Source organism: Phalangium opilio, unplaced genomic scaffold, assembly GCF_054372755.1.
Source record: "Phalangium opilio isolate 3A_F unplaced genomic scaffold, DU_Popi_V2 ptg000019l_1, whole genome shotgun sequence".
NCBI lineage: Eukaryota > Metazoa > Arthropoda > Arachnida > Opiliones > Phalangiidae > Phalangium > Phalangium opilio.
In genome coordinates, this window is record NW_028324152.1 from 6,337,941 (window position 1) to 6,365,213 (window position 27,273).

The window sequence follows — 27,273 nt, forward strand, 5'->3', positions numbered from 1 at the left end:
TTCGTCAGGTATTGTGGAAAAACTTTGGCATTTTTCATTACATTTGAGATCCCACAACACCGCTCCCGGGTTGCCTCGAACCACCAACCTTTCGGTTAACAGCCGAACGCGCTAACCATTGCGCCACGGAAGCCCAAGATTAAATGGTCGTCAGGTATTGTGGAAAAACTTTGACTTTTTACGTCACATCTGAGACCTCACAACACCGCTCCCGGATGGGCTCGAACCACCGACCTTTCAGTTAACAGCCGAACGCGCTAACCATTGCGCCACGGAAGCCCAAAAATTACATGGTCGTCAGGTATTGTGGAAAAACTTTGACTTTTTACGTCACATCTGAGACCTCACAACACCGCTCCCGGATGGGCTCGAACCACCAACCTTTCAGTTAACAGCCGAAAGCGCTAACCATTGCGCCACGGAAGCCCAAAAATTAAATGGTCGTCAGGTATTGTGGAAAAACTCTGAATTTTACGTTACATCTAAGACCTCAAAACACCGTTCCCGGATGGGCTCGAACCACCAACCTTTCGGTTAACAGCCGAACGCGCTAACCATTGCGCCACGGAAGCCCAAAAATTAAATGGTCGTCAGGTATTGTGGAAAAACTCTGAATTTTACGTTACATCTGAGACCTCACAACACCGCTCCCGGATGGGCTCGAACCACCAACCTTTCAGTTAACATCCGAACGCGCTAACCATGGAGCCAAGGAAGCTCAGAAATGAAATGGTCGTCAGGTATTGTGGAAAAACATCGACTTTTTACGTCACATCTGAGACCTTGCAACACCGCTCCCGGATGGGCTCGAACCACCAACCTTTCAGTTAACAGCCGAACGCGCAAACCATTGCGCCACGGAAGCCCAAAAATTAAATGTTCGTCAGGTATTGTGAAAAACTTTGACTTTTTACGTCACATCTGAGACCTCACAACACCGCTCACGGATGGGCTCGAACCACCAACCTTTCGGTTAACAGCCGAACGCGCTAACCATTGCGCCACGGAAGCCCAAAAATTAAATGGTCGTCAGGTATTGTGGAAAAACTTTGACTTTTTACGTCACATCTAAGACCTCACAAAACCGCTCCCGGATGGGCTCGAACCACAAACCTTTTGGTTAACAGCCGACGGCGCTAACCATTGCGCAACGGAAGCCCAAAGATTAAATGTTCATCAGGTATTTTGGAAAAACTTTGACTTTTTACGTCACATCTGAGACCTCACAACACCGCTCCCGGATGGGCTCGAACCACCGACCTTTCAGTTAACAGCCGAACGCGCTAACCATTGCGCCACGGAAGCCCAAAAATTACATGGTCGTCAGGTATTGTGGAAAAACTTTGGCATTTTACATTACATTTGAGATCCCACAACACCGTTCCCGGGTTGGCTCGAACCACCAACCTATTGGTTAACAGCCGAACGCGCTAACCATTGAGCCACGGAAGCTCAGAAATTAAATGGTTGTCACGTATTGTGGAAAAGTTTTGACTGTTTACGCTACTTCTGAGACCCCACAACACCGCTCACGGATGGGCTAGAACCACCAACCTTTCGGTTAACAGCCGACGGCGCTAACCATTGCGCAACGGAAGCCCAAAGATTAAATGTTCGTCAGGTATTGTGGAAAAACTTTGGATTTTTACGTTACATTTGAGATCTCACAACACCGCTCCCGGGTGGGCTCGATCCACCAACGTTTTGGTTAACAGCCGAACGCGCTAACCGAAAATTAAAAGCCCAAAAAATTAAATGGTCGTCAGGTATTGTGGAAAAACTTTGACTTTTTACGTCACATCTGAGACCTCACAACACCGCTCCCGGATGGGCTCGAACCACCAACCTTTCGGTTAACAGCTGAACGCGCTAACCATTGCGCCAAGGAAGCCCAAAAATTAAATGTTCGTCAGGTATTGTGGAAAAACTTTGGCTTTTTACGTTACATTTGAGATCCCACAACACCGCTCCCGGGTGGGCTCGAGCCACAAACCTATTGGTTAACAGCCGAACGCGCTAACCATTGAGCCACGGAAGCTCAGAAATTAAAAGGTCGTCAGGTATTGTGGAAAAACTTTGACTTTTTACATCACATCTAAGACCTCACAACACCGCTCCCGGATGGGCTCGAACCACAAACCTTTTGGTTAACAGCCGACGGCGCTAACCATTGCGCAACGGAAGGCCAAAGATTAAATGTTCGTCAGGTATTGTGGAAAAACTCTGAATTTTACGTTTCATCTAAGACCTCAAAACACCGTTCCCGGATGGGCTCGAACCACCAACCTTTCGGTTAACAGCCGAACGCGCAAACCATTGCGCCACGGAAGCCCAAAAATTAAATGTTCGTCAGGTATTGTGGAAAAACTTTGACTTTTTACGTCACATCTGAGACCTCACAACACCGCTCACGGATGGGCTCGAACCACCAACCTTTCGGTTAACAGCCGAACGTGCTAACCATTGCGCCACGGAAACCCAAAAATTAAATGGTCGTCAGGTATTGTGGAAAAACTCTGAATTTTACGTTACATCTAAGACCTCAAAACACCGTTCCCGGATGGGCTCGAACCACCAACCTTTCGGTTAACAGCCGAACGCGCTAACCATTGCGCCACGGAAGCCCAAAAATTAAATGGTCGTCAGGTATTGTGGAAAAACTCTGAATTTTACGTTACATCTGAGACCTCACAACACCGCTCCCGGATGGGCTCGAACCACCAACCTTTCAGTTAACAGCCGAACGCGCTAACCATTGAGCCACGGAAGCTCAGAAATTAAATGGTTGTCACGTTATATGGAAAAGTTTTGACTTTTTACGCTACTTCTGAGACCCCACAACAGCACTTCCGGGTGGGCTCGAACCACCAGCCTCTCGGTTAACAGCCGAACGCGCTAACCATTGCGCCACGGAAGCCCAAAAATCAAATGGTCGTCAGGTATTGTGGAAAAACTTTGGCTTTTTACGTTACATTTGAGACTTCACAACACCGCTCCCGGGGGGGCTAGAACCACCAACCTTTCGGTTAACAGCCGAACGCGCTAACCATTGCGCCACGGAAGCCCAAGATTAAATGGTCGTCAGGTATTGTGGAAAAACTTTGACTTTTTACGTGACATCTGAGACCTCACAACACCGCTCCCGGATGGGCTCGAACCACAAACCTTTTGGTTAACATCCGAACGCGCTAACCATGGAGCCAAGGAAGCTCAGAAATGAAATGGTCGTCAGGTATTGTGGAAAAACATCGACTTTTTACGTCACATCTGAAACCTTGCAACACCGCTCCCGGATGGGCTCGAACCACAAACCCTTTGAATAACAGCTGAACGCGCTAACCATTGCGCCACGGAAGCCCAAAAATTAAATGTTCGTCAGTTATTTTTAAAAAACTCTGAATTTTACGTTACATCTAAGACCTCAAAACACCGCTCCCGGATGGGCTCGAACCACCAACCTTTCGGTTAACAGCCGACGGCGCTAACCATTGCGCAACGGAAGCCCAAAGATTAGATGTTCGTCAGGTATTGTGGAAAAACTTTGGATTTTTACGTTACATTTGAGATCTCACAACACCGCTCCCGGGTGGGCTCGATCCACCAACGTTTTGGTAAACAGCCGAACGCGCTAACCATTGCGCCACGGAAGCCCAAAATTTAAATGTTCGTCAGGTATTGTGGAAAAACTTTGGCTTTTTACGTTACATAAGAGATCCCACAACACCGCTCCCGGGTGGGCTCGAAACACAAACCTATTCGTTAACAGCCGAACGCGCTAACCATTGAGCCACGGAAGCTCAGAAATTAAATGGTTGTCACGTTATGTGGAAAGGTTTTCACTTTTTGCGCTACTTCTGAGACCCCACAACACCACTTCCGGGTTGGCTCGAACCACAAGCCTCTCGGTTAACAGCCGAACGCGCTAACCATTGCGCCACGGAAGCCCAAAAATCAAATGGTCGTCAGGTATTGTGGAAAAACTTTGGCTTTTTACGTTACATTTGAGACTTCACAACACCGCTCCCGGGGGGCTAGAACCACCAACCTTTCGGTTAACAGCCGAACGCGCTAACCATTGCGCCACGGAAGCCCAAGATTAAATGGTCGTCAGGTATTGTGGAAAAACTTTGACTTTTTACGTGACATCTGAGACCTCACAACACAGCTCCCGGATGGGCTCGAACCACAAACCTTTTGGTTAACATCCGAACGCGCTAACCATGGAGCCAAGGAAGCTCAGAAATGAAATGGTCGTCAGGTATTGTGGAAAAGCTTTGGCTTTTTACGTTACATTTGAGATCCCACAACACCGCTCCCGGGTGGCCTCGAACCATAAACCTATTGGTTAACAGCCGAACGCGCTAACCATTGAGCCACGGAAGCTCAGAAATTAAATGGTTGTCACGTATTGTGGAAAAGTTTTGACATTTTACGCTACTTCTGAGACCCCACAACACCACTTCTGGGTGGGCTCGAACCACCAGCCTCTCGGTTAACAGCCGAACGCGCTAAACATTGCGCCACGGAAGCCCAAAAATTAAAAGGTCGTCAGGTATTGTGGAAAAACTTTGACTTTTTACGTCACATCTGAGAACTTACAACACCGCTCCCGGATGGGCTCGAACCACCAACTTTTCGGTTAACAGCCGAACGCGCTAACCATTGCGCCACGGAAGACCAAAAATTAAATGGTCGTCAGGTATTGTGGAAAAGCTTTGGCTTTTTACGTTACATTTGAGGTCCCACAACACCGCTCCCGGGTGGCCTCGAACCATAAACCTATTGGTTAACAGCTGAACGCGCTAACCATTGAGCCACGGAAGCTCAGAAATTAAATGGTTGTCACGTATTGTGGAAAAAATTTTACATTTTACGTTACATCTGAGACCTCACAACACCGCTCCCGGATGGGCTCGAACCACAAACCTTTTGGTTAACATCCTAACGCGCTAACCATGGAGCCAAGGAAGCTCAGAAATGAAATGGTCGTCAGGTATTGTGGAAAAACATCGACTTTTTACGTCACATTTGAGACCTTGCAACACCGCTCCCGGATGGGCTCGAACCACAAACCTTTTGAATAACAGCTGAAAGCGCTAACCATTGCGCCACGGAAGCCCAAAAATTAAATGTTCGTCAGTTATTGTGGAAAAACTCTGAATTTTACGTTACATCTAAGACCTCAAAACACCGTTCCCGGATGGGCTCGAACCACCAACCTTTCGGTTAACAGCCGAACGCGCTACCATTTCGCCACGGAAGCCCGAAAATTAAATGGTCGTCAGGTATTGTGGAAAAACTTTGACTTTTTACGTTACATCTGAGACCTCACAACACCGCTCCCGGATGGGCTCGAACCACCAACCTTTCAGTTAACAGCCGAACGCGCTAACCATTGCGCCACGGAAGTCCAAAAGTTAAATGGTCGTCAGGTATTGTGGAAAAACTTTGGCATTTTACATTACATTTGAGATCCCACATCACCGCTCCCAGGTGGGCTCGAACCACCAACCTATTGGTTAACAGCCGAACGCGCTAACCATTGAGCCACGGAAGCTCAGAAATTAAATGGTTGTCACGTTATATGGAAAAGTTTTGACTTTTTACGCTACTTCTGAGACCCCACAACACCACTTCCGGGTAGGCTCGAACCACCAGCCTCTCGGTTAACAGCCGAACGCGCTAACCATTGCGCCACGGAAGCCCAAAAATCAAATGGTCGTCAGGTATTGTGGAAAAACTTTGGCTTTTTACATTTGAGACCTCACAACACGGCTCCCGGATGGGCTCGAACCACCAACTTTTCGGTTAACAGCCGAACGCGCTAACCATTGCGCCACGGAAGCCCAAAAATCAAATGGTCGTCAGGTATTGTGGAAAAACTTTGGCTTTTTACGTTACATTTGAGACTTCACAACACCGCTCCCGGGTGGGCTCGAACCACCAACCTTTCGGTTAACAGCCGAATGCGCTAACTATTGCGCCACGGAAGCCCAATATTAAATGGTCGTCAGGTATTGTGGAAAAGCTTTGGCATTTTACGTTACATTTGAGATCCCACAACACCGCTCCCGGGTGGCCTCGAACCATAAACCTATTGGTTAACAGCCGAACGCGCTAACCATTGAGCCACGGAAGCTCAGAAATTAAATGGTTGTCACGTATTGTGGAAAAGTTTTGACATTTTACGCTACTTCTGAGACCCCACAACACCACTTCTGGGTGGGCTCGAACCACCAGCCTCTCGGTTAACAGCCGAACGCGCTAAACATTGCGCCACGGAAGCCCAAAAATTAAAAGGTCGTCAGGTATTGTGGAAAAACTTTGACTTTTTACGTCACATCTGAGACCTTACAACACCGCTCCCGGATGGGCTCGAACCACCAACTTTTCGGTTAACAGCCGAACGCGCTAACCATTGCGCCACGGAAGCCCAAAAATTAAATGGTCGTCAGGTATTGTGGAAAAGCTTTGGCTTTTTACGTTACATTTGAGATCCCACAACACCGCTCCCGGGTGGCCTCGAACCATAAACCTATTGGTTAACAGCTGAACGCGCTAACCATTGAGCCACGGAAGCTCAGAAATTAAATGAATGTCACGTATTGTGGAAAAAATTTGACATTTTACGTTACATCTGAGACCTCACAACACCGCTCCCGGATGGGCTCGAACCACCAACCTTTCAGTTAACAGCCGAACGCGCTAACCATTGCGCCACGGAAGTCCAAAAGTTAAATGGTCGTCAGGTATTGTGGAAAAACTTTGGCATTTTACATTACATTTGAGATCCCACATCACCGCTCCCAGGTGGGCTCGAGCCACCAACCTATTGGTTAACAGCCGAACGCGCTAACCATTGAGCCACGGAAGCTCAGAAATTAAATGGTTGTCACGTTTTATGGAAAAGTTTTGACTTTTTACGCTACTTCTGAGACCCCACAACACCACTTCCGGGTGGGCTCGAACCACCAGCCTCTCGGTTAACAGCCGAACGCGCTAACCATTGCGCCACGGAAGCCCAAAAATTAAATGGTCGTCAGGTATTGTGGAAAAACTTTGACTTTTTACGTCACATCTGAGACCTCACAACACCGCTCCCGGATGGGCTCGAACCACCAACCTTTCGGTTAACAGCTGAACGCGATAACCATTGCGCCACGGAAGCCCAAAAATTAAATATTCGTCAGGTATTGTGGAAAAACTTTGGCTTTTTACGTTACATTTGAGATCCCACAACACCGCTCCCGGGTGTGCTCGAAACACAAACCTATTCGTTAACAGCCGAACGCGCTAACCATTGAGCCACGGAAGCTCAGAAATTAAATGGTTGTCACGTTATGTGGAAAAGTTTTGACTTTTTACGCTACTTCTGAGACCCCACAACACCACTTCCGGGTAGGCTCGAACCACCAGCCTCTCGGTTAACAGCCGAACGCGCTAACCATTGCGCCACGGAAGCCCAAAAATCAAATGGTCGTCAGGTATTGTGGAAAAACTTTGGCTTTTTACGTTACATTTGAGACTTCACAACACCGCTCCCGGGTGGGCTCGAACCACCAACCTTTCGGTTAACAGCCGAACGCGCTAACCATTGCGCCACGGAAGCCCAAAAATTAAATGTTCGTCAGGTATTGTGGAAAAACTTTGGCTTTTTACGTTACATTTGAGATCCCACAACACCGCTCCCGGGTTGGCTCGAACCACAAACCTATTGGTTAACAGCCGAACGCGCAAACCATTGAGCCACGGAATCTCAGAAATTAAATGGTTGTCACGTATTGTGGAAAAGTTTTGACATTTTACGCTACTTCTGAGACCCCACAACACCACTTCTGGGTGGGCTCGAACCACCAGCCTCTCGGTTAACAGCCGAACGCGCTAAACATTGCGCCACGGAAGCCCAAAAATTAAAAGGTCGTCAGGTATTGTGGAAAAACTTTGACTTTTTACGTCACATCTGAGAACTTACAACACCGCTCCCGGATGGGCTCGAACCACCAACTTTTCGGTTAACAGCCGAACGCGCTAACCATTGCGCCACGGAAGCCCAAAAATTAAATGGTCGTCAGGTATTGTGGAAAAGCTTTGGCTTTTTACGTTACATTTGAGGTCCCACAACACCGCTCCCGGGTGGCCTCGAACCATAAACCTATTGGTTAACAGCTGAACGCGCTAACCATTGAGCCACGGAAGCTCAGAAATTAAATGGTTGTCACGTATTGTGGAAAAAATTTTACATTTTACGTTACATCTGAGACCTTGCAACACCGCTCCCGGATGGGCTCGAACCACAAACCTTTTGAATAACAGCTGAAAGCGCTAACCATTGCGCCACGGAAGCCCAAAAATTAAATGTTCGTCAGTTATTGTGGAAAAACTCTGAATTTTACGTTACATCTAAGACCTCAAAACACCGTTCCCGGATGGGCTCGAACCACCAACCTTTCGGTTAACAGCCGAACGCGCTAACCATTTCGCCACGGAAGCCCGAAAATTAAATGGTCGTCAGGTATTGTGGAAAAACTTTGACTTTTTACGTTACATCTGAGACCTCACAACACCGCTCCCGGATGGGCTCGAACCACCAACCTTTCAGTTAACAGCCGAACGCGCTAACCATTGCGCCACGGAAGTCCAAAAGTTAAATGGTCGTCAGGTATTGTGGAAAAACTTTGGCATTTTACATTACATTTGAGATCCCACATCACCGCTCCCAGGTGGGCTCGAACCACCAACCTATTGGTTAACAGCCGAACGCGCTAACCATTGAGCCACGGAAGCTCAGAAATTAAATGGTTGTCACGTTATATGGAAAAGTTTTGACTTTTTACGCTACTTCTGAGACCCCACAACACCACTTCCGGGTAGGCTCGAACCACCAGCCTCTCGGTTAACAGCCGAACGCGCTAACCATTGCGCCACGGAAGCCCAAAAATCAAATGGTCGTCAGGTATTGTGGAAAAACTTTGGCTTTTTACATTTGAGACCTCACAACACGGCTCCCGGGTGGGCTCGAACCACCAACCTTTCGGTTAACAGCCGAACGCGCTAACCATTGCGCCACGGAAGCCCAAGATTAAATGGTCGTCAGGTATTGTGGAAAAACTCTGAATTTTACGTTACATATAAGACCTCACAACACCGCTCCCGGATGGGCTCGAACCACCAACTTTTCGGTTAACAGCCGAACGCGCTAACCATTGCGCCACGGAAGCCCAAAAATCAAATGGTCGTCAGGTATTGTGGAAAAACTTTGGCTTTTTACATTTGAGACCTCACAACACGGCTCCCGGATGGGCTCGAACCACCAACCTTTCGGTTAACAGCCGAACGCGCTAACCATTTCGCCACGGAAGCCCGAAAATTAAATGGTCGTCAGGTATTGTGGAAAAACTTTGACTTTTTACGTTACATCTGAGACCTCACAACACCGCTCCCGGATGGGCTCGAACCACCAACCTTTCAGTTAACAGCCGAACGCGCTAACCATTGCGCCACGGAAGTCCAAAAGTTAAATGGTCGTCAGGTATTGTGGAAAAACTTTGGCATTTTACATTACATTTGAGATCCCACATCACCGCTCCCAGGTGGGCTCGAACCACCAACCTATTGGTTAACAGCCGAACGCGCTAACCATTGAGCCACGGAAGCTCAGAAATTAAATGGTTGTCACGTTATATGGAAAAGTTTTGACTTTTTACGCTACTTCTGAGACCCCACAACACCACTTCCGGGTAGGCTCGAACCACCAGCCTCTCGGTTAACAGCCGAACGCGCTAACCATTGCGCCACGGAAGCCCAAAAATCAAATGGTCGTCAGGTATTGTGGAAAAACTTTGGCTTTTTACATTTGAGACCTCACAACACGGCTCCCGGGTGGGCTCGAACCACCAACCTTTCGGTTAACAGCCGAACGCGCTAACCATTGCGCCACGGAAGCCCAAGATTAAATGGTCGTCAGGTATTGTGGAAAAACTCTGAATTTTACGTTACATATAAGACCTCACAACACCGCTCCCGGATGGGCTCGAACCACCAACTTTTCGGTTAACAGCCGAACGCGCTAACCATTGCGCCACGGAAGCCCAAAAATCAAATGGTCGTCAGGTATTGTGGAAAAACTTTGGCTTTTTACATTTGAGACCTCACAACACGGCTCCCGGGTGGGCTCGAACCACCAACCTTTCGGTTAACAGCCGAACGCGCTAACCATTGCGCCACGGAAGCCCAAGATTAAATGGTCGTCAGGTATTGTGGAAAAACTCTGAATTTTACGTTACATATAAGACCTCACAACACCGCTCCCGGATGGGCTCGAACCACCAACTTTTCGGTTAACAGCCGAACGCGCTAACCATTGCGCCACGGAAGCCCAAAAATTAAATGGTCGTCAGGTATTGTGAAAAAGCTTTGGCTTTTTACGTTACATTTGAGATCCCACAACACCGCTCCCGGGTGGCCTCGAACCATAAACCTATTGGTTAACAGCTGAACGCGCTAACCATTGAGCCACGGAAGCTCAGAAATTAAATGGTTGTCACGTATTGTGGAAAAAATTTGACATTTTACGTTACATCTGAGACCTCACAACACCGCTCCCGGATGGGCTCGAACCACAAACCTTTTGGTTAACATCCGAACGCGCTAACCATGGAGCCAAGGAAGCTCAGAAATGAAATGGTCGTAAGGTATTGTGGAAAAACATCGACTTTTTACGTCACATCTGAGACCTTGCAACACCGCTCCCGGATGGGCTCGAACCACAAACCTTTTGAATAACAGCTGAAAGCGCTAACCATTGCGCCACGGAAGCCCAAAAATTAAATGTTCGTCAGGTATTGTGGAAAAACTTTGGCTTTTTACGTTACATTTGAGATCCCACAACACCGCTCCCGGGTTGGCTCGAACCACAAACCTATTGGTTAACAGCCGAACGCGCTAACCATTGAGCCACGGAAGCTCAGAAATTAAATGGTTGTCACGTATTGTGGAAAAGTTTTGACATTATACGCTACATCTGAGACTTCACAACACCGCTCCCGGGTGGGCTCGAACCACCAACCTTTCGGTTAACAGCCGAACGCGCTAACCATTGCGCCACGGAAGCCCAAAAATTAAAAAGTCGTCAGGTATTGTGGAAAAACTTTGACTTTTTACGTCACATTTGAGATCCCACAACACCGCTCCCAGGTGGGCTCGAACCACCAACCTATTGGTTAACAGCCGAACGCGCTAACCATTGAGCCACGGAAGCTCAGAAAGAAATTAAATGGTTGTCACGTTATGTGGAAAAACTTTGGCTTTTTACGTTACATTTGAGATCCCACAACACCGCTCCCGGGTGGCCTCGAACCATAAACCTATTGGTTAACAGCCGAACGCGCTAACCATTGAGCCACGGAAGCTCAGAAATTAAATGGTTGTCACGTATTGTGGAAAAGTTTTGACATTTTACGCTACTTCTGAGACCTCACAACACCGCTCCCGGATGGGCTCGAACCACAAACCTTTTGGTTAACATCCTAACGCGCTAACCATGGAGCCAAGGAAGCTCAGAAATGAAATGGTCGTCAGGTATTGTGGAAAAACATCGACTTTTTACGTCACATCTGAGACCTTGCAACACCGCTCCCGGATGGGCTCGAACCACAAACCTTTTGAATAACAGCTGAAAGCGCTAACCATTGCGCCACGGAAGCCCAAAAATTAAATGTTCGTCAGTTATTGTGGAAAAACTCTGAATTTTACGTTACATCTAAGACCTCAAAACACCGTTCCCGGATGGGCTCGAACCACCAACCTTTCGGTTAACAGCCGAACGCGCTAACCATTTCGCCACGGAAGCCCGAAAATTAAATGGTCGTCAGGTATTGTGGAAAAACTTTGACTTTTTACGTTACATCTGAGACCTCACAACACCGCTCCCGGATGGGCTCGAACCACCAGCCTTTCAGTTAACAGCCGAACGCGCTAACCATTGCGCCACGGAAGTCCAAAAGTTAAATGGTCGTCAGGTATTGTGGAAAAACTTTGGCATTTTACATTACATTTGAGATCCCACATCACCGCTCCCAGGTGGGCTCGAACCACCAACCTATTGGTTAACAGCCGAACGCGCTAACCATTGAGCCACGGAAGCTCAGGAATTAAATGGTTGTCACGTTATATGGAAAAGTTTTGACTTTTTACGCTACTTCTGAGACCCCACAACACCACTTCCGGGTAGGCTCGAACCACCAGCCTCTCGGTTAACAGCCGAACGCGCTAACCATTGCGCCACTGAAGCCCAAAAATCAAATGGTCGTCAGTTATTGTGGAAAAACTTTGGCTTTTTACATTTGAGACCTCACAACACGGCTCCCGGGTGGGCTCGAACCACCAACCTTTCGGTTAACAGCCGAACGCGCTAACCATTGCGCCACGGAAGCCCAAGATTAAATGGTCGTCAGGTATTGTGGAAAAACTCTGAATTTTACGTTACATATAAGACCTCACAACACCGCTCCCGGATGGGCTCGAACCACCAACTTTTCGGTTAACAGCCGAACGCGCTAACCATTGCGCCACGGAAGCCCAAAAATTAAATGGTCGTCAGGTATTGTGAAAAAGCTTTGGCTTTTTACGTTACATTTGAGATCCCACAACACCGCTCCCGGGTGGCCTCGAACCATAAACCTATTGGTTAACAGCTGAACGCGCTAACCATTGAGCCACGGAAGCTCAGAAATTAAATGGTTGTCACGTATTGTGGAAAAAATTTGACATTTTACGTTACATCTGAGACCTCACAACACCGCTCCCGGATGGGCTCGAACCACAAACCTTTTGGTTAACATCCGAACGCGCTAACCATGGAGCCAAGGAAGCTCAGAAATGAAATGGTCGTAAGGTATTGTGGAAAAACATCGACTTTTTACGTCACATCTGAGACCTTGCAACACCGCTCCCGGATGGGCTCGAACCACAAACCTTTTGAATAACAGCTGAAAGCGCTAACCATTGCGCCACGGAAGCCCAAAAATCAAATGGTCGTCAGGTATTGTGGAAAAACTTTGGCTTTTTACATTTGAGACCTCACAACACGGCTCCCGGGTGGGCTCGAACCACCAACCTTTCGGTTAACAGCCGAACGCGCTAACCATTGCGCCACGGAAGCCCAAGATTAAATGGTCGTCAGGTATTGTGGAAAAACTCTGAATTTTACGTTACATTTGAGATCCCACAACACCGCTCCCGGGTGGCCTCGAACCATAAACCTATTGGTTAACAGCCGAACGCGCTAACCATTGAGCCAAGGAAGCTCAGAAATTAAATGGTTGTCACGTATTGTGGAAAAGTTTTGACATTTTACGCTACTTCTGAGACCCACAACACCACTTCTGGGTGGGCTCGAACCACCAGCCTCTCGGTTAACAGCCGAACGCGCTAAACATTGCGCCACGGAAGCCCAAAAATTAGAAGGTCGTCAGGTATTGTGGAAAAACTTTGACTTTTTACGTCACATCTGAGACCTTACAACACCGCTCCCGGATGGGCTCGAACCACCAACTTTTCGGTTAACAGCCGAACGCGCTAACCATTGCGCCACGGAAGCCCAAAATTAAATGGTCGTCAGGTATTGTGGAAAAGCTTTGGCTTTTTACGTTACATTTGAGATCCCACAACACCGCTCCCGGGTGGCCTCGAACCATAAACCTATTGGTTAACAGCTGAACGCGCTAACCATTGAGCCACGGAAGCTCAGAAATTAAATGGTTGTCACGTATTGTGGAAAAAATTTGACATTTTACGTTACATCTGAGACCTCACAACACCGCTCCCGGATGGGCTCGAACCACCAACCTTTCAGTTAACAGCCGAACGCGCTAACCATTGCGCCACGGAAGTCCAAAAGTTAAATGGTCGTCAGGTATTGTGGAAAAACTTTGGCATTTTACATTACATTTGAGATCCCACATCACCGCTCCCAGGTGGGCTCGAACCACCAACCTATTGGTTAACAGCCGAACGCGCTAACCATTGAGCCACGGAAGCTCAGGAATTAAATGGTTGTCACGTTATATGGAAAAGTTTTGACTTTTTACGCTACTTCTGAGACCCCACAACACCACTTCCGGGTAGGCTCGAACCACCAGCCTCTCGGTTAACAGCCGAACGCGCTAACCATTGCGCCACTGAAGCCCAAAAATCAAATGGTCGTCAGGTATTGTGGAAAAACTTTGGCTTTTTACATTTGAGACCTCACAACACGGCTCCCGGGTGGGCTCGAACCACCAACCTTTCGGTTAACAGCCGAACGCGCTAACCATTGCGCCACGGAAGCCCAAGATTAAATGGTCGTCAGGTATTGTGGAAAAACTCTGAATTTTACGTTACATATAAGACCTCACAACACCGCTCCCGGATGGGCTCGAACCACCAACTTTTCGGTTAACAGCCGAACGCGCTAACCATTGCGCCACGGAAGCCCAAAATTAAATGGTCGTCAGGTATTGTGGAAAAGCTTTGGCTTTTTACGTTACATTTGAGATCCCACAACACCGCTCCCGGGTGGCCTCGAACCATAAACCTATTGGTTAACAGCTGAACGCGCTAACCATTGAGCCACGGAAGCTCAGAAATTAAATGGTTGTCACGTATTGTGGAAAAAATTTGACATTTTACGTTACATCTGAGACCTCACAACACCGCTCCCGGATGGGCTCGAACCACCAACCTTTCAGTTAACAGCCGAACGCGCTAACCATTGCGCCACGGAAGTCCAAAAGTTAAATGGTCGTCAGGTATTGTGGAAAAACTTTGGCATTTTACATTTCATTTGAGATCCCACATCACCGCTCCCAGGTGGGCTCGAACCACCAACCTATTGGTTAACAGCCGAACGCGCTAACCATTGAGCCACGGAAGCTCAGGAATTAAATGGTTGTCACGTTATATGGAAAAGTTTTGACTTTTTACGCTACTTCTGAGACCCCACAACACCACTTCCGGGTAGGCTCGAACCACCAGCCTCTCGGTTAACAGCCGAACGCGCTAACCATTGCGCCACTGAAGCCCAAAAATCAAATGGTCGTCAGGTATTGTGGAAAAACTTTGGCTTTTTACATTTGAGACCTCACAACACGGCTCCCGGGTGGGCTCGAACCACCAACCTTTCGGTTAACAGCCGAACGCGCTAACCATTGCGCCACGGAAGCCCAAGATTAAATGGTCGTCAGGTATTGTGGAAAAACTCTGAATTTTACGTTACATATAAGACCTCACAACACCGCTCCCGGATGGGCTCGAACCACCAACTTTTCGGTTAACAGCCGAACGCGCTAACCATTGCGCCACGGAAGCCCAAAAATTAAATGGTCGTCAGGTATTGTGAAAAAGCTTTGGCTTTTTACGTTACATTTGAGATCCCACAACACCGCTCCCGGGTGGCCTCGAACCATAAACCTATTGGTTAACAGCTGAACGCGCTAACCATTGAGCCACGGAAGCTCAGAAATTAAATGGTTGTCACGTATTGTGGAAAAAATTTGACATTTTACGTTACATCTGAGACCTCACAACACCGCTCCCGGATGGGCTCGAACCACCAGCCTTTCAGTTAACAGCCGAACGCGCTAACCATTGCGCCACGGAAGTCCAAAAGTTAAATGGTCGTCAGGTATTGTGGAAAAACTTTGGCATTTTACATTACATTTGAGATCCCACATCACCGCTCCCAGGTGGGCTCGAACCACCAACCTATTGGTTAACAGCCGAACGCGCTAACCATTGAGCCACGGAAGCTCAGGAATTAAATGGTTGTCACGTTATATGGAAAAGTTTTGACTTTTTACGCTACTTCTGAGACCCCACAACACCACTTCCGGGTAGGCTCGAACCACCAGCCTCTCGGTTAACAGCCGAACGCGCTAACCATTGCGCCACTGAAGCCCAAAAATCAAATGGTCGTCAGGTATTGTGGAAAAACTTTGGCTTTTTACATTTGAGACCTCACAACACGGCTCCCGGGTGGGCTCGAACCACCAACCTTTCGGTTAACAGCCGAACGCGCTAACCATTGCGCCACGGAAGCCCAAGATTAAATGGTCGTCAGGTATTGTGGAAAAACTCTGAATTTTACGTTACATATAAGACCTCACAACACCGCTCCCGGATGGGCTCGAACCACCAACTTTTCGGTTAACAGCCGAACGCGCTAACCATTGCGCCACGGAAGCCCAAAAATTAAATGGTCGTCAGGTATTGTGAAAAAGCTTTGGCTTTTTACGTTACATTTGAGATCCCACAACACCGCTCCCGGGTGGCCTCGAACCATAAACCTATTGGTTAACAGCTGAACGCGCTAACCATTGAGCCACGGAAGCTCAGAAATTAAATGGTTGTCACGTATTGTGGAAAAAATTTGACATTTTACGTTACATCTGAGACCTCACAACACCGCTCCCGGATGGGCTCGAACCACAAACCTTTTGGTTAACATCCGAACGCGCTAACCATGGAGCCAAGGAAGCTCAGAAATGAAATGGTCGTAAGGTATTGTGGAAAAACATCGACTTTTTACGTCACATCTGAGACCTTGCAACACCGCTCCCGGATGGGCTCGAACCACAAACCTTTTGAATAACAGCTGAAAGCGCTAACCATTGCGCCACGGAAGCCCAAAAATCAAATGGTCGTCAGGTATTGTGGAAAAACTTTGGCTTTTTACATTTGAGACCTCACAACACGGCTCCCGGGTGGGCTCGAACCACCAACCTTTCGGTTAACAGCCGAACGCGCTAACCATTGCGCCACGGAAGCCCAAGATTAAATGGTCGTCAGGTATTGTGGAAAAACTCTGAATTTTACGTTACATTTGAGATCCCACAACACCGCTCCCGGGTGGCCTCGAACCATAAACCTATTGGTTAACAGCCGAACGCGCTAACCATTGAGCCAAGGAAGCTCAGAAATTAAATGGTTGTCACGTATTGTGGAAAAGTTTTGACATTTTACGCTACTTCTGAGACCCACAACACCACTTCTGGGTGGGCTCGAACCACCAGCCTCTCGGTTAACAGCCGAACGCGCTAAACATTGCGCCACGGAAGCCCAAAAATTAGAAGGTCGTCAGGTATTGTGGAAAAACTTTGACTTTTTACGTCACATCTGAGACCTTACAACACCGCTCCCGGATGGGCTCGAACCACCAACTTTTCGGTTAACAGCCGAACGCGCTAACCATTGCGCCACGGAAGCCCAAAATTAAATGGTCGTCAGGTATTGTGGAAAAGCTTTGGCTTTTTACGTTACATTTGAGATCCCACAACACCGCTCCCGGGTGGCCTCGAACCATAAACCTATTGGTTAACAGCTGAACGCGCTAACCATTGAGCCACGGAAGCTCAGAAATTAAATGGTTGTCACGTATTGTGGAAAAAATTTGACATTTTACGTTACATCTGAGACCTCACAACACCGCTCCCGGATGGGCTCGAACCACCAACCTTTCAGTTAACAGCCGAACGCGCTAACCATTGCGCCACGGAAGTCCAAAAGTTAAATGGTCGTCAGGTATTGTGGAAAAACTTTGGCATTTTACATTACATTTGAGATCCCACATCACCGCTCCCAGGTGGGCTCGAACCACCAACCTATTGGTTAACAGCCGAACGCGCTAACCATTGAGCCACGGAAGCTCAGAAATTAAATGGTTGTCACGTTTTATGGAAAAGTTTTGACTTTTTACGCTACTTCTGAGACCCCACAACACCACTTCCGGGTGGGCTCGAACCACCAACTTTTCGGTTAACAGCCGAACGCGCTAACCATTGCGCCACGGAAGCCCAAAAATCAAATGGTCGTCAGGTATTGTGGAAAAACTTTGGCTTTTTAAATTTGAGACCTCACAACACGGCTCCGGGGGGGCTCGAACCACCAACCTTTCGGTTAACAGCCGAACGCGCTAACCATTGCGCCACGGAAGCCCAAGATTAAATGGTCGTCACGTATTGTGGAAAAACTTTGACTTTTTACGTCACATCTGAGACCTCACAACACCGCTCCCGGATGGGCTCGAACCACAAACCTTTTGGTTAACATCCGAACGCGCTAACCATGGAGCCAAGGAAGCTCAGAAATGAAATGGTCGTCAGGTATTGTGGAAAAACTCTGAATTTTACGTTACATATAAGACCTCACAACACCGCTCCCGGATGGGCTCGAACCACCAACTTTTCGGTTAACAGCCGAACGCGCTAACCATTGCGCCACGGAAGCCCAAAAATTAAATGGTCGTCAGGTATTGTGGAAAAGCTTTGGCTTTTTACGTTACATTTGAGATCCCACAACACCGCTCCCGGGTGGCCTCGAACCATAAACCTATTGGTTAACAGCCGAACGCGCTAACCATTGAGCCACGGAAGCTCAGAAATTAAATGGTTGTCACGTATTGTGGAAAAGTTTTGACATTTTACGCTACTTCTGAGACCCCACAACACCACTTCTGGGTGGGCTCGAACCACCAGCCTCTCGGTTAACAGCCGAACGCGCTAAACATTGCGCCACGGAAGCCCAAAAATTAAAAGGTCGTCAGGTATTGTGGAAAAACTTTGACTTTTTACGTCACATCTGAGACCTTACAACACCGCTCCCGGATGGGCTCGAACCACCAACTTTTCGGTTAACAGCCGAACGCGCTAACCATTGCGCCACGGAAGCCCAAAAATTAAATGGTCGTCAGGTATTGTGGAAAAGCTTTGGCTTTTTACGTTACATTTGAGATCCCACAACACCGCTACCGGGTGGCCTCGAACCATAAACCTATTGGTTAACAGCCGAACGCGCTAACCATTGAGCCACGGTAGCTCAGAAATTAAATGGTTGTCACGTATTGTGGAAAAGTTTTGACATTTTACGCTACTACTGAGACCCCACAACACCACTTCTGGGTGGGCTCGAACCACCAGCCTCTCGGTTAACAGCCGAACGCGCTAAACATTGCGCCACGGAAGCCCAAAAATTAAAAGGTCGTCAGGTATTGTGGAAAAACTTTGACTTTTTACGTCACATCTGAGACCTTACAACACCGCTCCCGGATGGGCTCGAACCACCAACTTTTCGGTTAACAGCCGAACGCGCTAACCATTGCGCCACGGAAGCCCAAAATTAAATGGTCGTCAGGTATTGTGGAAAAGCTTTGGCTTTTTACGTTACATTTGAGATCCCACAACACCGCTCCCGGGTGGCCTCGAACCATAAACCTATTGGTTAACAGCTGAACGCGCTAACCATTGAGCCACGGAAGCTCAGAAATTAAATGGTTGTCACGTATTGTGGAAAAAATTTGACATTTTACGTTACATCTGAGACCTCACAACACCGCTCCCGGATGGGCTCGAACCACCAACCTTTCAGTTAACAGCCGAACGCGCTAACCATTGCGCCACGGAAGTCCAAAAGTTAAATGGTCGTCAGGTATTGTGGAAAAACTTTGGCATTTTACATTACATTTGAGATCCCACATCACCGCTCCCAGGTGGGCTCGAACCACCAACCTATTGGTTAACAGCCGAACGCGCTAACCATTGAGCCACGGAAGCTCAGAAATTAAATGGTTGTCACGTTTTATGGAAAAGTTTTGACTTTTTACGCTACTTCTGAGACCCCACAACACCACTTCCGGGTGGGCTCGAACCACCAACTTTTCGGTTAACAGCCGAACGCGCTAACCATTGCGCCACGGAAGCCCAAAAATCAAATGGTCGTCAGGTATTGTGGAAAAACTTTGGCTTTTTACATTTGAGACCTCACAACACGGCTCCGGGGGGGCTCGAACCACCAACCTTTCGGTTAACAGCCGAACGCGCTAACCATTGCGCCACGGAAGCCCAAGATTAAATGGTCGTCACGTATTGTGGAAAAACTTTGACTTATTACGTCACATCTGAGACCTCACAACACCGCTCCCGGATGGGCTCGAACCACAAACCTTTTGGTTAACATCCGAACGCGCTAACCATGGAGCCAAGGAAGCTCAGAAATGAAATGGTCGTCAGGTATTGTGGAAAAACTCTGAATTTTACGTTACATATAAGACCTCACAACACCGCTCCCGGATGGGCTCGAACCACCAACTTTTCGGTTAACAGCCGAACGCGCTAACCATTGCGCCACGGAAGCCCAAAAATTAAATGGTCGTCAGGTATTGTGGAAAAGCTTTGGCTTTTTACGTTACATTTGAGATCCCACAACACCGCTCCCGGGTGGCCTCGAACCATAAACCTATTGGTTAATAGCCGAACGCGCTAACCATTGAGCCACGGAAGCTCAGAAATTAAATGGTTGTCACGTATTGTGGAAAAGTTTTGACATTTTACGCTACTTCTGAGACCCCACAACACCACTTCTGGGTGGGCTCGAACCACCAGCCTCTCGGTTAACAGCCGAACGCGCTAAACATTGCGCCACGGAAGCCCAAAAATTAAAAGGTCGTCAGGTATTGTGGAAAAACTTTGACTTTTTACGTCACATCTGAGACCTTACAACACCGCTCCCGGATGGGCTCGAACCACCAACTTTTCGGTTAACAGCCGAACGCGCTAACCATTGCGCCACGGAAGCCCAAAAATTAAATGGTCGTCAGGTATTGTGGAAAAGCTTTGGCTTTTTACGTTACATTTGAGATCCCACAACACCGCTACCGGGTGGCCTCGAACCATAAACCTATTGGTTTACAGCCGAACGCGCTAACCATTGAGCCACGGTAGCTCAGAAATTAAATGGTTGTCACGTATTGTGGAAAAGTTTTGACATTTTACGCTACTTCTGAGACCCCACAACACCACTTCTGGGTGGGCTCGAACCACCAGCCTCTCGGTTAACAGCCGAACGCGCTAAACATTGCGCCACGGAAGCCCAAAAATTAAAAGGTCGTCAGGTATTGTGGAAAAACTTTGACTTTTTACGTCACATCTGAGACCTTACAACACCGCTCCCGGATGGGCTCGAACCACCAACTTTTCGGTTAACAGCCGAACGCGCTAACCATTGCGCCACGGAAGCCCAAAATTAAATGGTCGTCAGGTATTGTGGAAAAGCTTTGGCTTTTTACGTTACATTTGAGATCCCACAACACCGCTCCCGGGTGGCCTCGAACCATAAACCTATTGGTTAACAGCTGAACGCGCTAACCATTGAGCCACGGAAGCTCAGAAATTAAATGGTTGTCACGTATTGTGGAAAAAATTTGACATTTTACGTTACATCTGAGACCTCACAACACCGCTCCCGGATGGGCTCGAACCACCAACCTTTCAGTTAACAGCCGAACGCGCTAACCATTGCGCCACGGAAGTCCAAAAGTTAAATGGTCGTCAGGTATTGTGGAAAAACTTTGGCATTTTACATTACATTTGAGATCCCACATCACCGCTCCCAGGTGGGCTCGAACCACCAACCTATTGGTTAACAGCCGAACGCGCTAACCATTGAGCCACGGAAGCTCAGAAATTAAATGGTTGTCACGTTTTATGGAAAAGTTTTGACTTTTTACGCTACTTCTGAGACCCCACAACACCACTTCCGGGTGGGCTCGAACCACCAACTTTTCGGTTAACAGCCGAACGCGCTAACCATTGCGCCACGGAAGCCCAAAAATCAAATGGTCGTCAGGTATTGTGGAAAAACTTTGGCTTTTTACATTTGAGACCTCACAACACGGCTCCGGGGGGGCTCGAACCACCAACCTTTCGGTTAACAGCCGAACGCGCTAACCATTGCGCCACGGAAGCCCAAGATTAAATGGTCGTCACGTATTGTGGAAAAACTTTGACTTATTACGTCACATCTGAGACCTCACAACACCGCTCCCGGATGGGCTCGAACCACAAACCTTTTGGTTAACATCCGAACGCGCTAACCATGGAGCCAAGGAAGCTCAGAAATGAAATGGTCGTCAGGTATTGTGGAAAAACTCTGAATTTTACGTTACATATAAGACCTCACAACACCGCTCCCGGATGGGCTCGAACCACCAACTTTTCGGTTAACAGCCGAACGCGCTAACCATTGCGCCACGGAAGCCCAAAAATTAAATGGTCGTCAGGTATTGTGGAAAAGCTTTGGCTTTTTACGTTACATTTGAGATCCCACAACACCGCTCCCGGGTGGCCTCGAACCATAAACCTATTGGTTAACAGCCGAACGCGCTAACCATTGAGCCACGGAAGCTCAGAAATTAAATGGTTGTCACGTATTGTGGAAAAGTTTTGACATTTTACGCTACTTCTGAGACCCCACAACACCACTTCTGGGTGGGCTCGAACCACCAGCCTCTCGGTTAACAGCCGAACGCGCTAAACACTGCGCCACGGAAGCCCAAAAATTAAAAGGTCGTCAGGTATTGTGGAAAAACTTTGACTTTTTACGTCACATCTGAGACCTTACAACACCGCTCCCGGATGGGCTCGAACCACCAACTTTTCGGTTAACAGCCGAACGCGCTAACCATTGCGCCACGGAAGCCCAAAAATTAAATGGTCGTCAGGTATTGTGGAAAAGCTTTGGCTTTTTACGTTACATTTGAGATCCCACAACACCGCTCCCGGGTGGCCTCGAACCATAAACCTATTGGTTAACAGCTGAACGCGCTAACCATTGAGCCACGGAAGCTCAGAAATTAAATGGTTGTCACGTATTGTGGAAAAAATTTGACATTTTACGTTACATCTGAGACCTCACAACACCGCTCCCGGATGGGCTCGAACCACAAACCTTTTGGTTAACATCCGAACGCGCTAACCATGGAGCCAAGGAAGCTCAGAAATGAAATGGTCGTCAGGTATTGTGGAAAAACATCGACTTTTTACGTCACATCTGAGACCTTGCAACACCGCTTCCGGATGGGCTCGAACCACAAACCTTTTGAATAACAGCTGAAAGCGCTAACCATTGCGCCACGGAAGCCCAAAAATTAAATGTTCGTCAGTTATTGTGGAAAAACTCTGAATTTTACGTTACATCTAAGACCTCAAAACACCGCTCCCGGATGGGCTCGAACCACCAACCTTTCGGTTAACAGCCGAACGCGCTAACCATTTCGCCACGGAAGCCCGAAAATTAAATGGTCGTCAGGTATTGTGGAAAAACTTTGACTTTTTACGTCACATCTGAGACCTTACAACACCGCTCCCGGATGGGCTCGAACCACCAACCTTTCAGTTAACAGCCGAACGCGCTAACCATTGCGCCACGGAAGTCCAAAAATTAAAAGGTCAACAGGTATTGTGGAAAAACTTTGACTTTTTACGTCACATCTGAGACCTTACAACACCGCTCCCGGATGGGCTCGAACCACCAACTTTTCGGTTAACAGCCGAACGCGCTAACCATTGCGCCACGGAAGCCCAAAAATTAAATGGTCGTCAGGTATTGTGGAAAAGCTTTGGCTTTTTACGTTACATTTGAGATCCCACAACACCGCTCCCGGGTGGCCTCGAACCATAAACCTATTGGTTAACAGCTGAACGCTCTAACCATTGAGCCACGGAAGCTCAGAAATTAAATGGTTGTCACGTATTGTGGAAAAGTTTTGACATTTTACGCTACTTCTGAGACCCCACAACACCACTTCTGGGTGGGCTCGAACCACCAGCCTCTCGGTTAACAGCCGAACGCGCTAAACATTGCGCCACGGAAGCCCAAAAATTAAAAGGTCGTCAGGTATTGTGGAAAAACTTTGACTTTTTACGTCACATATAAGACCTCTCAACACCGCTCCCGGATGGGCTCGAACCACCAACTTTTCGGTTAACAGCCGAACGCGCTAACCATTGCGCCACGGAAGCCCAAAAATTAAATGGTCGTCAGGTATTGTGGAAAAGCTTTGGCTTTTTACGTTACATTTGAGATCCCACAACACCGCTCCCGGGTGGCCTCGAACCATAAACCTATTCGTTAACAGCTGAACGCGCTAACCATTGAGCCACGGAAGCTCAGAAATTAAATGGTTGTCACGTATTGTGGAAAAAATTTGACATTTTACGTTACATCTGAGACCTCACAACACCGCTCCCGGATGGGCTCGAACCACCAACCTTTCAGTTAACAGCCGAACGCGCTAACCATTGCGCCACGGAAGTCCAAAAGTTAAATGGTCGTCAGGTATTGTGGAAAAACTTTGGCATTTTACATTACATTTGAGATCCCACATCACCGCTCCCAGGTGGGCTCGAACCACCAACCTATTGGTTAACAGCCGAACGCGCTAACCATTGAGCCACGGAAGCTCAGAAATTAAATGGTTGTCACGTTTTATGGAAAAGTTTTGACTTTATACGCTACTTCTGAGACCCCACAACACCACTTCCGGGTGTGCTCGAACCACCAGCCTCTCGGTTAACAGCCGAACGCGCTAACCATTGCGCCACGGAAGCCCAAAAATCAAATGGTCGTCAGGTATTGTGGAAAAACTTTGGCTTTTTACATTTGAGACCTCACAACACGGCTCCCGGGTGGGCTCGAACCACCAACCTTTCGATTAACAGCCGAACGCGCTAACCATTGCGCCACGGAAGCCCAAGATTAAATGGTCGTCACGTATTGTGGAAAAACTTTGACTTTTTACGTCACATCTGAGACCTCACAACACCGCTTCCGGATGGGCTCGAACCACAAACCTTTTGGTTAACATCCGAACGCGCTAACCATGGAGCTAAGGAAGCTCAGAAATGAAATGGTCGTCAGGTATTGTGGAAAAACATCGACTTTTTACGTCACATCTGAGACCTTGCAACACCGCTCCCGGATGGGCTCGAACCACAAACCTTTTGGTTAACATCCGAACGGGCTAACCATTGCGCCACGGAAGCCCAAAAATTAAATGTTCGTCAGTTATTGTGGAAAAACTCTGAATTTTACGTTACATCTAAGACCTCAAAACACCGTTCCCGGATGTTCTCGAACCACCAACCTTTCGGTTAACAGCCAAAGCGCTAACCATTTCGCGACGGAAGCCCGAAAATTAATTGGTCGTCAGGTATTGTGGAAAAACTTTGGCTTTTTACATTTGAGACCTCACAACACGGCTCCCGGGTGGGCTCGAACCACCAACCTTTCGGTTAACAGCCGAACGCGCTAACCATTGCGCCACGGAAGCCCAAGATTAAATGGTCGTCAGGTATTGTGGAAAAACTCTGAATTTTACGTTACATATAAGACCTCACAACACCGCTCCCGGATGGGCTCGAACCACAAACCTTTTGAATAGCAGCTGAACGCGCTAACCATTGCGCCACGGAAGCTCAAAAATTAAATGTTCGTCAGTTATTGTGGAAAAACTCTGAATTTTACGTTACATCTAAGACCTCAAAACACCGTTCCCGGATGGGCTCGAACCACCAACCTTTCGGTTAACAGCCGAACGCGCTAACCATTGCGCAACGGAAGCCCAAAAATTAAATGGTCGTCAGGTATTGTGGAAAAACTTTGACTTTTTACGTCACATCTGAGACCTCACAACACCGCTCACGGATGGGCTCGAACCACCAACCTTTCGGTTAGCAGCCGAACGCGCTAACCATTGCGCCACGGAAGCCCAAAAATTAAATGGTCGTCAGGTATTGTGGAAAAACTTTGGCATTTTACATTTCATATGAGATCACACAAAACCGCTCCCGGGTTGGCTCGAACCACCAACCTATTGGTTAACAGCCGAACGCGCTAACCATTGAGCCACGGAAGCTCAGAAATTAAATGGTTGTCACGAATTGTGGAAAAGTTTTGACTGTTTACGCTACATGTGAGACCCCACAACACCACTTCCGGGTGGGCTCGAACCACCTCACAACACCGCTCCCGGGTGGGCTCGATCCACCAACCTTTTGGTTAACAGCCGAACGCGCTAACCGAAAATTAAAAGCCCAAAAACTAAATGGTCGTCAGGTATTGTGGAAAAACTTTGACTTTTTACGTCACATCTGAGACCTCACAACACCGCTCCCGGGTGGGCTCGAACCACCAACCTTTCGGTTAACAGCCGAACGCGCTAACCATTGCGCCACGGAAGCCCAAAAATTAAAAGGTCGTCAGGTATTGTGGAAAAACTTTGGCATTTTACATTACATTTGAGATCCCACATCACCGCTCCCAGGTGGGCTCGAACCACCAACCTATTGGTTAACAGCCGAACGCGCTAACCATTGAGCCACGGAAGCTCAGAAATTAAATGGTTGTCACGTTTTATGGAAAAGTTTTGACTTTATACGCTACTTCTGAGACCCCACAACACCACTTCCGGGTGGGCTCGAACCACCAGCCTCTCGGTTAACAGCCGAACGCGCTAACCATTGCGCCACGGAAGCCCAAAAATCAAATGGTCGTCAGGTATTGTGGAAAAACTTTGGCTTTTTACATTTGAGACCTCACAACACGGCTCCCGGGTGGGCTCGAACCACCAACCTTTCGATTAACAGCCGAACGCGCTAACCATTGCGCCACGGAAGCCCAAGATTAAATGGTCGTCAGGTATTGTGGAAAAACTCTGAATTTTACGTTACATATAAGACCTCACAACACCGCTCCCGGATGGGCTCGAACCACAAACCTTTTGAATAGCAGCTGAACGCGCTAACCATTGCGCCACGGAAGCTCAAAAATTAAATGTTCGTCAGTTATTGTGGAAAAACTCTGAATTTTACGTTACATCTAAGACCTCAAAACACCGTTCCCGGATGGGCTCGAACCACCAACCTTTCGGTTAACAGCCGAACGCGCTAACCATTGCGCAACGGAAGCCCAAAAATTAAATGGTCGTCAGGTATTGTGGAAAAACTTTGACTTTTTACGTCACATCTGAGACCTCACAACACCGCTCACGGATGGGCTCGAACCACCAACCTTTCGGTTAGCAGCCGAACGCGCTAACCATTGCGCCACGGAAGCCCAAAAATTAAATGGTCGTCAGGTATTGTGGAAAAACTTTGGCATTTTACATTTCATATGAGATCACACAAAACCGCTCCCGGGTTGGCTCGAACCACCAACCTATTGGTTAACAGCCGAACGCGCTAACCATTGAGCCACGGAAGCTCAGAAATTAAATGGTTGTCACGAATTGTGGAAAAGTTTTGACTGTTTACGCTACATGTGAGACCCCACAACACCACTTCCGGGTGGGCTCGAACCACCTCACAACACCGCTCCCGGGTGGGCTCGATCCACCAACCTTTTGGTTAACAGCCGAACGCGCTAACCGAAAATTAAAAGCCCAAAAACTAAATGGTCGTCAGGTAT

The 27,273-nt window shown here is 47.8% G+C and overlaps 5 non-coding genes across 5 annotated transcripts; all 5 read right to left on the minus strand.

Moving 5' to 3' along the window:
* Positions 1 to 7,536: 7,536 nt before the first annotated feature.
* On the minus strand, positions 7,537 to 7,609 carry TRNAN-GUU (transfer RNA asparagine (anticodon GUU)). The gene has a single exon. It is a non-coding gene; the product is annotated as a tRNA-Asn (tRNA).
* A 3,428-nt stretch (positions 7,610 to 11,037) lies between these two features.
* TRNAN-GUU (transfer RNA asparagine (anticodon GUU)) lies at positions 11,038 to 11,110 on the minus strand. The gene has a single exon. It is a non-coding gene; the product is annotated as a tRNA-Asn (tRNA).
* A 14,393-nt stretch (positions 11,111 to 25,503) lies between these two features.
* TRNAS-GCU (transfer RNA serine (anticodon GCU)) lies at positions 25,504 to 25,576 on the minus strand. The gene has a single exon. It is a non-coding gene; the product is annotated as a tRNA-Ser (tRNA).
* Positions 25,577 to 25,975: 399 nt separating this feature from the next.
* On the minus strand, positions 25,976 to 26,048 carry TRNAN-GUU (transfer RNA asparagine (anticodon GUU)). Its single transcript has one exon. It is a non-coding gene; the product is annotated as a tRNA-Asn (tRNA).
* Positions 26,049 to 26,849: 801 nt separating this feature from the next.
* Positions 26,850 to 26,922, minus strand: TRNAS-GCU (transfer RNA serine (anticodon GCU)). Its single transcript has one exon. It is a non-coding gene; the product is annotated as a tRNA-Ser (tRNA).
* Positions 26,923 to 27,273: the final 351 nt, after the last annotated feature.